The sequence below is a fragment of the Tamandua tetradactyla genome, chromosome 10, assembly GCF_023851605.1.
Source record: "Tamandua tetradactyla isolate mTamTet1 chromosome 10, mTamTet1.pri, whole genome shotgun sequence".
Taxonomy (NCBI): Eukaryota; Metazoa; Chordata; class Mammalia; order Pilosa; family Myrmecophagidae; genus Tamandua; species Tamandua tetradactyla.
In genome coordinates, this window is record NC_135336.1 from 74,082,140 (window position 1) to 74,095,112 (window position 12,973).

The following is a 12,973-nucleotide window of genomic DNA, read 5'->3' on the forward strand; positions in this document are numbered from 1 at the left end:
TATTCCTTGTTCTAAAAATCTAACTCTATTACAGAGCTGAGCCACTACATTCAACCACAGTGACACCAATCCACCTAGTAAATTAAAATTATAATATATTCTAACTAACATATTCTGTTTAAAGGGTCAAAATGTGCAATAATTTCTAAAAAAAAAGATGTACTTATTTTTAAAAAGATTGTCCTGTTAAAAATAATTAAGGGAGTATTCCATTTTCAGATGATGTTGTATAAAATATATAGTCGTGTAATAGCCTTCTTTTAGCTCAAGAATTGGGAAATAGAAGAAAGCAGTGACTAAAGAAGGCTCAGTCATGTTCAAATCACTTTCATTTTTAAATTATACATAATATTTTAATTCATGAAAGTAACATGAGTAAAATTATTCTGGCATTGCTGACCAAATGAAAGTTGTTGACAAGCAAAAATCAATGTTATCACCCATTTAGAATCATAATTGGGAAAATTGCATGCAAATAAACTCCTAAACTCCTTTTGTGGCCTACGACATGATTCCAAATCTAAGGATCCCATGGGATTTTCGTATGATTCTCCTAGAGAGATGAAGGATATGTAAAAATGGTATAGTCAGACCAGCAGCCACCAAAATAAGAATGAGTTGGAGAATTCCAGTATGGATCTGGAAAAAATTTAACACAATTGAGTACAGATGGCAACATATGAAAACCCATGTGTTTTGCTAATTCTACCCACACTTGGTTCAACCACACCCCTTTTAAGGAGAATCTGTCATCACACATGCAGAAAACCTGGAAGAGTGCATTGTATCAGAAACCCACAATTTAGTGAGGAGTTTGTGGGTAATTTTGTCTGAAACCAAAATTATTTTAAAATATCACTAATTGACAGCACATATCTGAGGGTAAATTTGGGTCATATGTGACTGTTCAAAAGGACAATATGTTATCTGTAATTGAGAGCAGACACAGGAAGAAGGTCTGGGAAGATGTGGTAAACAGAAGCCTGAGGTGGATTTCCTTATGTGTACTCAGACACTGTCAGAACAGTGTACGTGTTCTTTTTTATTTTCACAAAGGAGGGATTACCTCTACCTTTCTGGTATGACTTTAAATTGTTATTATTCTTTTTTGATTCTCTGCGCATCCTGACATTATACTCAGACATCTCGAGTATATTCATGTGACTGCGGAGACACTCCCACTAAACAATCCAGGGGCAAAATAGAAATACGCAGAAGTATTCTCAGTTCAGAAGATCTGGCCCTTCCTGGCAATACTGCCAATCATTGCTTCTGATGTGGGATTGTTTTCTGAATGGACACTTTGGCTCACTCTCTGCTTTATTTCTGAAATCCCCCAGGGGATGTGATTGGTGAATCCATATTGAACATTGATATCAATCTATAAAGTCCTGATGGTGCCTCCCATTAAGTAGAAAGGGATGTCCTGACTATTTATGACTTTGTTTCTTAAGTCTTCTAAAGAAACCCTTCCATTTCGCTAATTGGAGGTTCTTATAGCTTATTATTCTCTTTGACTGTTAAATTAATCAATACGTAAAGCATAGTTCTCGAATGGGCAAGAGAGATGTTGGACTTCCAAGATTGACGTGCTTAATATGTGAGGGATATTTCTTGATATGTGAATCAAGAAATAAAATAGCATGCATATTTAATATAAATGGGCTTCCTAAACAAAATCAAATTAATAAGACAACTAACAGTTTTACTGTTCTGAAACATTTTAACTACCTGAATATATTACTTTTAAACTTGATATGATTTATCTTTGCAAACTCTTAATATAGCGTAACAACCTATTAAAAATCACATGGGAGGAGGGCATTTATGACATGATTCTTAAACCTCAATTTTAAAAAAATCTCAAATCAATTTATTTTAAGCCATTATCATTTGATTTGTATGACTTCAGGCATGACCTTGACACTCCCAGCTCTTAAACCAGCCACAGCTACAAAGAATCTGCATATTTCTTGAGGACCAGTCACTAGATTTGAGAAGGCCCAGATATCAAAAGCACTAAAAAAAAAAAAAAAAAAAAAAACGGGCACTTACACACCAGTATTACCACTCATAAATAAAAAAATTGCTCTTTGTTCTAATGCATAATTGGTGGTATTATGCTAGCAAAGATAAGCACACTTGTATGAATTTCTTCATACTAAGAAAACTCAGATTAGAGAACTCATCTTAGAGTTTGCACCGAATCAATTTGACAGTCCGCATAAATTGCTTAGCACCAGGCCTATACTTTGGGGAGCTCAATAAATGGAAATATTTCTGTATTCATATCTTTCGAAGGGTTTAGTCTAAGACTTTTAGATGTAAACAATAATCCAATCGAAATCTAGGAAATATATTCATGTCAGTAATGATAAAACATCATTTTGCTTTATAGTTGGTATTTTAAGGAACCATGTTTATTTCAGGCTCCTTATTTAAATTGAAATGTCTTTGTCTCCTCCCATCTGATAAAACAAATATGGTGGTCATGAGTTCTTAATGAATCTTGGTGTTTAATTGATCCTAAGGATAAAACTAAGCAGTTTTTACATAATTTTTACATAAATCCAGACCATGGTCGTCATCATCATCAAAGAGAGAGATTTTTTCTTTATCTCTTTTGAAGAGGAAAAATCTAAACATTCTCCGCCTCTAAAGAAATTCTAGGCAGTATTATGAGGCCTGAAATGTTCATTTATATGACTTAATAACTGTATTTTATAATGTAATTAATTAACTGTACTTTGTGAGACAAAGCATCTTATTTTTCATGAAAATAATTCCATTAGTAGCCTACATTTATACCCATATACCCTCAATGGAGATTGACTTGAAGAATGTACATGTTTTTATCCTACTATCCTTACCCTCATCTAGACTTTGGTTTGAAATTTCTTTTTTGAATTTGTGCTTGCTATGGTTTTATTTTTTCCTAACTTTCGGTTTAATCTCAACTCCCTTGTCATTGTCATCAGCCACTTGTTAATTTTCCATTTTCAGTGGCATCTTTGCACAGCCCAACTGCCGCCATCAAGCATGTCTACTATATCACAATACAGCGCAGTATTTCTTAAAGCCTATTTTATTTTCATCCTCTGCTCTAAATAAATCTGAATCATTCAACTAATTTGCCTCATGTAATCTCTTCTTATAGATATTATCAAAGCATATATCATACAAAAAAGGAAAGACACAGATTCAGGTATTAAAAAAAAGCAATATCTCTAAGCTTGTGAAAATGCTCAGACAAAAAGTGATTTAGGGGAGGTAATTTTATCCAATTTTGTTCTTTGTCCCAAGCTCTGCATTGTAGCACTAAAACTAGTTAAAGTCCCTTAAATGTAATATGATGAGAAAGGAAAACACAAGCAGAAGTCCAGTGAGGGAGAATTCTAAACAGAAAGGAACAATTAGTTGAAATGTAGAAGATATTCAAGAAGAAAAGAAAAGTTACTAGATGAAGTAAACAAAACTACATCATGAAACAGTAATCTTATAAATAAGCAATTTACTCCAAGGGCTAGGAAACTGTAGCCAACCTATTTTAACTATTCTGGTTCCTTTGCATTTCCATACAAATTTTAGTATGTTTTTGTATATATTTACAGAAATTCTTGCTGAGATTTTGATAGGAATTGCATTAAACCTGTAAAAATTGGGAAGAATTGGAGTCTTTACTACATTGAGATTTGTAATCTATTTCTCTCCAGATCTCTTAGATATTTTTCATCAGTGTTTTTCAGTTTTCAGCATACAAGGTCTGTAAATTACTTTTAAGATTTACATCTCTTTCATTTAAAATAGTCTTGTATTATTGCCTTTTATTTCGTTTTCTTGCTTTATTGCACTGCTGGACTTGAATAAGAATGATGAAAGTGGACATTCTTGCTGTGTTCCTGATCTTTTGGAGAAAGAATTCAGTTTCTCACTATTAAGTATAATGTTAGCTATAGGGCTTTATTTTGGTAAATTGTGGAAGTTCCCCCCATTCCTTATTGTCTGAAAGGTGTTAGCATGAATGACTCTTTCTGCATTTGCATTTTTTTTCTTCTTTAGCTTGTTAATATGCTGGATTATGTCGATTGATTTTGGGATATTGAACCATACTTCCATCCTTGGAATAAACCTTGTCTGATTATGTTCTATAACTTTTTAAAATCTATTATTGAGTTCTATTTGCTAATGTTTTAAGCATCTTTGTAATTTTTTTCCCTAAGGGATAATGACTTATAGTTCCCCTTTTTTGTACTGTTTTTGTCTTGCATTGGTATAATGGTAATATTAGCTTCATAAATGAATTGGGAAGTGTTCCCTCCTCTTTTTTTTTTTCAGAAAGATTGTGAGAAATTAGTAGTAAATCTTTAAATATTTGTTAGAATATCCAGTGAAATAATCTGGGTATAGAACTCTCTTTTTGGGATCTTTTAAATTTCAAATTCAATTTCTTTAATAGCTGTAGGACTAATCACGTATCCATTACACATTAATGAGTCGTGATAATTTATATTTTTTGAGGACTCAATCTACTCCATCTAAGAGTTCCAATTTATGTATCTAGTGTTGTTTGTAGTTTCCTTTGGTGTCTTGACGTTTGCACGTTCAGCCATGATATCCCCCTATTTCATTTGTGATTTGATAAATTATACCTTCTCTCTTTTTTGTCTGTCAGTCTTCTGAAGTTTCCCCAATTTTATTTTTTTCAAAAAACAAAATTTTTGTTTTTATTGATCTTCTCTTTTGTTTTCCTATTTTAAATTGCATTAATTTGTACTCATCTTTTTTTCTTAACTTCTGTTGGCTTCAGGTCTTTTTTATTCTTCTTTTTCTTATTTCTGGAAAAGGAAACTTTGATTATTGATCAGAGACTTTTCTTCTTTTCTAATATATGAATTTAGTGATATCAATTTCCCTCTAAGCACTGCTTGACTCTGTCCCTCAAATTTTGATATGCGGTGTTTTCATTTTCATTCATTTCTGTGTATTTTATTAATTTCCCTTGAGACTTCTTTGCCAACCCATGGATTATTTAGAAGTGTGCTATTTAATTTCTAAGTGTTTGGAGATTTCCTGTTATTGTCCTGTGGTTGATTTCTAGTTCAAACCACTGGAGTGAAAAAACACATTGTATTATTTCAATGATTTAAAATGTGCAAAGATTTGTCTTATGGGACCAGAATATGGCATATCTTGAAATAAGTTCATTTGCACTTGAAAAGAATGTGTATTCTGCTACTGTTGGATGGTATGTTCTAGAAATGTTAATTAGATTCTGTGGGTGAATAGTGTTGTTGAGTTCATCTATATTTTTGCTGACTTTGTCTAGTTATTCTGACAATTGTTGGTGAAGGTCTGTTGAAGTCTATAACTATAATTATGAATGCAGTGCTTTTTCTTTTCTTTTCAAAAATATCTGGTTTACTCTCCATATTTTGAAGCTCTTTTGCTTGAAGCATACACATTTAGGGTTGTTATGTTCTTTTGTTGGATTGGTTCTTTTATAATTATGCCATCCCTCTCTGTTGCTGGCAATTTCCCTCAAGTCGAAGTCTATTTTATTGACTATTAATATAGCCATTCCTGCTTTCTTTTGATTAATGGTTGCGAGATAAATATTTTTCCGTCCTTTTACTTTCCATTCACATATATTGCTTTATTTTAAGTGTGTTTATTATTTAGTTGGGTCTTTAGAATTTTGGCTTACTACTGTTTTTGAGTGTAACTCTTTGGTCACTTTTTAAATGATTGCTCTATGTATTATATTACATATATATATATAACATATCTAAGTTTACTGGTATCATCATTTCAAGTGCAGTGTGGAAATCTTATCTCTTTTTATATACTTTTACCCTTCTCCCTTTATAACAGTTTTAATATTTCCTCAACATATCTTTAGAACCACAATTTTTGCTTCCACCATCAAAAATAATTTAGAAAATCCCAGAGAAAGACAGTCTATTGCATTTGCTCATTTTTTTGTTTACTATGCCCTTTTTTCTTTTGTGATGTTCCAACATTCTTTTATGACTTTCCTTCTGTTTAGAGAACATCCTTTAGCCATTCTTTTAGGGTAGGTCACCTGGTAAAAAAATTTCCTTAGTTTTCCTTAATGTAAGAATGTCTTGATTTTTGCCTTCATTTCTGAAGGATATTTTCACAGGATATGCGGTTTTGTTGATAGTTCTTTTCTTTTAGCAATTGAAAATATTGTGTCCCTTCCTTTTGATCTCCATGATTTGTAATGAAAAACCTACTCTCATTTGAATTGCTTTCACTCTATAGGTGAAGATGTTTCTCTCTTGCTACTTTCAAGATTTTTTCTTTGTGTTTAATATTCAGAAGATACAATGTGACTTTGTGTGTAATCCTTTGAGTTTATTCTATTTGTTGTTTGCTCAGCTTCTTCTATCTATCAATTTATGTACTTTGCTAAATTTGAAAAGTTTTCAGTGATTATTTCTTTGAGTACATTTTTTTTACCCTCACTCTCTTTGGCCTGTCTCTCTGGTACTCTGACGACACAAATATTTACCTTTTTTTACAGCCAGGTCATTCTCTTGCATATCTGTTAACTTTTTTTTTTTTCATTCTGTTTTCTCTCTGAAGCAGAGATTGGATAATTTCTGTTGTTCCATCTTCCAGTTTGCTGATTCTTTCCTCCATCTCCTCCATTCTGCTGTGGAGAATCCATTGAGTTGTTGTTGATTATTTAAATTTCAAATATTGTATTTTTTAGCTCTAAAATTTCCATTTGGTCATTTTTTATGTCTCCAATATCTTTTTATTTTTTAATTTGTTCCAACCATGTGCATAATTACTAATCGAAGCACTTTTATGATGGCTACTTTAAAATCTTTGTGAAGTAATTTTAATATCTCTGTCACCAGGTATTCATATCTATTGATTATATTTTTATTATTCAGTTTGAGATCTTCCTAGTTCTTTGTATGATGACTGATTTCTGATTAAAACTAGACAATTTGGGTATTATGCTAAGTCTTCTGGACTTAACTGGATATTATTTAAGTCTTCTGTTTTAGCTGGCTTTCCTCTGACACCACTCTAGGAGGAGATAGAGGAGTGTCATCTTGTCATAGTCAGGTGTTCAGAGAAGTTCAGGTTCCCCCTCTTCCACCTCTGACACCTGATGTCAGAGGGCTCCTTTTTATTCTTAAGTGAGAGACAGTTCCTGCTCCCCAGTAGGCCTCCACTGATACCTCCTTAGCTGGGAGGGGTAGGAGTGGCTTTCTCCTGCTCTGCTGTGGCCTCCAGTGACACGTTGGGGGGTGGCCTTGTTACCTCTAGAAAGTTTCCACTTTCTGGACTCTCCACTAGACTTCCCCTAACACTACCCCAGTGTGGGAGAGCAATAGCCCCTCATTAAAGTTGGCTTAGGAGTGCATGTTCAGGCTGTCATGCAGTCTTCACTGACACCATGGGAGTTAGAGGAGGTATCTCTTATCACTTGGAGGGTGAAAGTCCCAGCTCCATACTCAGGCTTCTCTTAAACCAAGTAGGGAGTTGGGAGGGGAGTTTGGCAAGGGTGTTCTAGCCTGGCAAGGATGAACATCGGGGCTCCCCACTTGGCCTTTACTGTGTGGATGGAGACTGGAACACTCTTTTTAACCATTTTAAGGTAATATTGTCTGAACGTTTCTCTGTTTCTTTAGGCTGCCCCTTTTCTGGTCCTTTAGGAACCTAGGCTATAGTTGTACCTAGCAGGAGGATTAGGAAAAATGATGTCTAGTCCATGTTCCTGGAAGCAAAAGTGTCTTGTTGCATTTTTGTTTGTCATTTTTTAAATTGAGATGATGACATAAAATGTTTGCATCAAATTCTTTAAGGAAATTAAATAGAATTATGAAAAATGACTATTTAAATCTATTTTGTACTAAGAAGAGACAATTTGAGACAGAGAAAGCCTACTTATAAGTTAAATGTATATATATATTATATATATATATATGTATATAAATCCATTTCATTTCCACTTACCAATTTCTACCAGTTTGTTTTTGACTAGTTTGTCTCTGTTAAATGCTCTTTTAGTACTTGGAACACCACTGTTTAGTTGTATGCTTTTCTACTAGCATTCAGTAAATATCTGCTGAATAAATGAATGAGAAATGGAACTTTAAATTGTCCGTTCTATGAGGGGTTATCAACTTCTTGCTATGCTGAATCATGGAGCATATGGGTCTACCTTCCTTGATTCCCTATCAACCACCCTAGGGTAGGACTTAGAGCAATTTTGGAATCTAGAAAAGGAGAATAATTTTAATTTCAACACATATGTAAGTTTTTGTTTCATGGTTTAGAGTTGTTTTGTAATTTTGAATTATAAATTAAGAAGATATCATAATGGTTCCCATCTGTGGGTATGTATGCATGTTCATCTACCACTCCCGAAGAAAGTGGCCTGAGGGGCATGGCACAGTAAAAAGGATCATTTACCACTTTTAAGTATGTTTCCCAGACCTCTGAATGTTTTTGTTTTTTAAGATGACTTTCTTTCATTAGGCAAGTTGATTATCTTTTTAAACATTTGTCACATTTTATGCAATGTGTGTGCATGTGACCATGAGGAAGGAGTAACTTTAGTCCATCATTTTGATAAAGCACTGAATGTAATATTTAATTTCTTGCATGCACAATAATACCCAGATAAAGGTTTTCCAATCAGCAAAACTTTGTTTTTTTAATGCAGTGAGGTGAACATGGTTCTTTTTAGTATTACTTGGTATGTTTGGTTTAAATACTTATAATGCTTGCTTTCCTGCTTGGCTTTAGATTATGCTTAAGGAAATTGTGAATGATTTAATTCACCATACTTTTGTTAGAAAGTATGGAAATGTTTGTACATGGGAACTCTTGCCTGCTAGAATGGAAATTCATTGGGGAGGGGGAGCCATTTCATTTTATTGCTTAAAAGCTGTTGATATATTCCTGCATCTTTCAAAGGCATCTTTCATGCCACACAAGCAAACTGTAGCCAGCGAAGGAACAGAAAGGGCACTTCTCACATGTGTCAATCTCAGCAAACTTGCACAGCAGCTGTGCTAGGTACTGATGAGGATTACCGCAGGACCCAGTTGCAGGGTTTTGTGTGGTTGAAGAGACAACTGGCTCTCTCAGGGGACCACTTCGATGGAGATTACAGCAATAATGCATCCCCACTGTTGCCAGTGTATATTGTGGCTATGTACTACAAAATCAGTGCCAGATAAAATCAGAAAGTAATAAAAAGCCAGAAGAGATCTCAGAGATTTTAAATCTTAAAGTGAGAGACTAAAACAAATGCCCTGGGCTTGTTACACTCACTTGTAAGAGTGAGGAGACAGAGGACCCTTTAATTCAGAAAACTTGCAGGGCGTTCAGTCTTTTCATTTGAGAACCATTTGGGTGTGTTATGAAATAAAGTTGCAGAGTAGGCATGTTCAGACCTTTATTTGCTACATTTAGTAGGAAAGATCCCCCCCCCCCCCGCCGCCCCCACTCCTAACTACAAGAAGCCAGAGTTTTCTGTGCAAACGAAACAGGCGTTTCAAGAATCAGATTCACTTTGGACGACTCTTCACATTCCAAGTCATCATTGCATTAGGCAGCACAATTCCATCTCTGGTTGATGGGCAGAAAAAGTGGGCAGCTTGCCAGGTAGACGTTTCCATGACTCCCAGCCCCCAAAGGTGATGCGTTTTTCAGCTAATTCAATGAAGAGTGGGCTGAACTTTGGGTTTGAACGAGACAATAGCTGCCTTCGCAGTATCAGCAGAATGGTTGATGGGAATGCACTCTACATTTGGCAGAGAATCATGTGACCTTACGACTGAGATTTTGTGATGGTGCCAACGGAGACTTGGAAAGCAGCAACCGTCCTGACTTTTTTCTTCTTTTCTAGCATGGCTCAGAAAATGGTGGATCTTAATACTTGACTTTAGTCAGACTCAGCAAGCGATTGAGCTTTGAAGCACAACTTCGCCTTTATTCTGGTTTTTTGGCAGACCACCAGGAGGCTGTCCCTTTCACGCCTGATAAATTCTACTGCTTATCTCTAAATAGAAAAAAAAGAGGAAAATATAAACAGAATATTGAGGCATAACAAGTGAATACTAAAATTATATGGGTTTTTCTTTGCCTTTTTTCACTGCTGATTTTTTTTTTTTTATGTTAAAACGCTTTCTGCTTGCTGAAGAATCCAAGTAGGTTTTTTTGGAAGGGGGGGTGCAGTTAATGAACAGGCATTTGAACTGGGCAAACAGGGCGACAGCAGCAGTGAGTATGAGATCATTGCAGCAGTAGCTAACTGGCACCCTGCCTTCTCACCCCTTTGCTTCAAGAGACAAACCTGTGCAATCCTCATTTCTAAGTCAGCACAGCCTGGAAGGATTCCTGGTCTCTCCCACCTTCTACCATTCTGCTGTCAGTGACGGCAAGGATTGGTGCAGCTTCTGCGCAGCGCTTTGTGCTTGGAATACCGAGAAGGAGGAAAAAGAAGACAAGCACCCAGTTTCTTTTTTGCAAGAAATGACAGGAGCCCCGAAGAAAAAAATCTGAGTTTGTCCTACTACATGCAAGAGTGCTGAAAAATGAGATGCTCCTGCTCAAAAACAAAAACAAAAGCAAACAAACAAAAATGCAAACCAAACCAAAACAAACAAAAAAAAAGCGCAAACATTGGCTTATATAACTACAGAGACATCGAGCTTTGTAAAGCAGCTTTTTAAGGCAACATAGCCAAATGCACCTTCTTTATTTTTATTATTTCAAAAAAATATGGCATTATTAGCAATATGTTGCACTTGGTGAAGTCGCACCTTTCACATCAGGTATACAACTTTTTTTGTTTCTTTTTAAGCCTACTGTTATAAAAAGAGATCCTTAAACTTTCAGTTTACTCTTATTTAACTCATCACCCACTTTCCTCTTATTAACTTTTTCCCTTTTGCTCTCTTGTTCTAATCCTGATTAGAATAGAAACCTATGTAAAAATAGAAAAAAATCTGTGAAAAAAAGTGGTGTATGTTTTTACTTTTGTTATACACAGAAGTTTTGAAAAGACATTAATGTGTTATCTGTGCTTTTTATGTTCAGTATTAGTTTTTGCTATCTAAGAAAAGTGAGTGTTTAGATTTAGTTGGTATGGAAAGTAAATCTTTTTTTGTACTGTGACTCATAATCTGAAATGTGAAAGAAGAAACTTTTTGAACTTCTAAAAAAGGGTCTTGTGAGAATATGCATTAAACTGCTGATCAGTGAAATTAGTTTGGGGAAGTTGCATTTAAACTATTTACCAGTATTTCAGCAGTCTCTCAGAAATAGAGATGACAAGAATATTTCTCCCTGCTAAGTAGAAAAGGTACTGGATTCACAATAGTACTGTCTTCTAAAATATATTTTAAAAGAAACATTTGTCCTAGAGCAGTTACAAATAGTGTGGAAGTACCCATTAAGTATTTTAGTGGAAAGAGTACATACAGACCTGTTTTAAATTTAAGCAGTATATTGGCTTAGCAGATAAAGGGATTGCGTTAAAATATTTTGTCTGTTTGTAAAAGTAAATTGCTAAGCAATTTAAACATTTTATAACAAATCCAGTTTTGCTTCATTCATTTTGAAAGAATTAACAGATGTATCCCACATTTTTATTTTGATTAAAATGTTTCTAAGCATGTGTAAAAATTATTAAAAAGAGAAAATGCTTTTGAAATATACAGTGTACATCAATGAAGACTACAATTAGCTTCATATGAAATGATGCAGTAATGTTTTCTATGAAAAATAGTAACTTAAAGCAAACTGTTTTTGCTTTATTTTTGTATTTTTTTACATTTTATTATATTGAAAATATATGGGGCAAACAATGAGATACATAGAACTGATGAATTCTGCCTTCCTTTTTGTTGTACAAAGAATTATGGGATATCAAAAACGCTATATACTGATAACATTTAAGTTATATATCGTACGAGGTTTATTGGTTATTATTCACTAATTGTTTAAAAAATAGCCCTTGTTTCTCCACACTACCTTGGTTAATGAAACATCAACTTCCACAGACTTAATTAACATTTATAAACCTGTTTTCATGTTTCAAGGTCCTTTAGTTGAAAAACATTATTTTAAATGTTATTTTTAGGACCCATTAATCTCTACACTCTTAATTATCTTATTAAGCCCCATGCCAAATCCAAATCTCTTTCCGCTTTCACCACTTTATTGTGTAAAACCTAGTCGCTTCTTTAACAGCCATGCCTCCTTTCACTTTCAAAACTGTTACTGTGAAAACAACACCAACCAAATTGAACGCATAAATGCAAACTATGAAACCACATTATATGTCATATGAGTAGCCTTGGGTGGGGCCCTGTGATTCTTCTTGCCTGTTTTTTTTAAATACTTTAAAAGGTTTTGCCCATTTTGATGTTGTGTTTTCTTCTCGATTCTCTACTTTCATTCCCACCACCTACCCAGATGCTTCTCTTACACAGCAGTTGTCTAATATTTTCTTTTTTTGGTTGTTTTAGGGAGAAACTTAAAATGGATATGAGAAGTGGAGAAAATGATCATAGGAGAAAATCATCTCAGGTAAAAATAAAAAGCAAAAGAGCAACTAATATTTAATATTTTTTAAAAAGCTACAAAATAATTGTGTTAAGTTATAAGAATTAATGTCATATTCTTTATGAAACTAGCTGTTGGAATTTTCATTGATGGTTTTCATTTTTGAATTTTTAATATTACCTGCCCTGTTGACAAAATTTTGCCCAAATTTGTGATCAGTGTACAGTTTGCATCCCTTTGAATGTCAATCTGTATATCCATACATATAACATATGTGTCGTAGAGAGCTACTTAGAGAAAAAATTTTGTTTTTGTATTTGTCATACCATATAAAAAGAAGTGAAAGATGGGGCAAAAAAGTTTTGCTTTTTTTTTAACACGATCTAATAAGAGAATGAAACTGAAAGAA

At 34.1% G+C, this 12,973-nt stretch overlaps 1 protein-coding gene across 1 annotated transcript in view; it reads left to right on the forward strand.

Moving 5' to 3' along the window:
* The window catches only part of LOC143648541 (uncharacterized), a 367,651-nt gene that overhangs the window by 323,891 nt on the left and 30,787 nt on the right, over positions 1-12,973 (forward strand). The window contains exon 7 of the mRNA XM_077118745.1: positions 12,528-12,588. The gene's annotated coding sequence lies outside the window, so the exon portion shown is untranslated. The remainder of the gene's footprint in view (positions 1-12,527; positions 12,589-12,973) is intronic.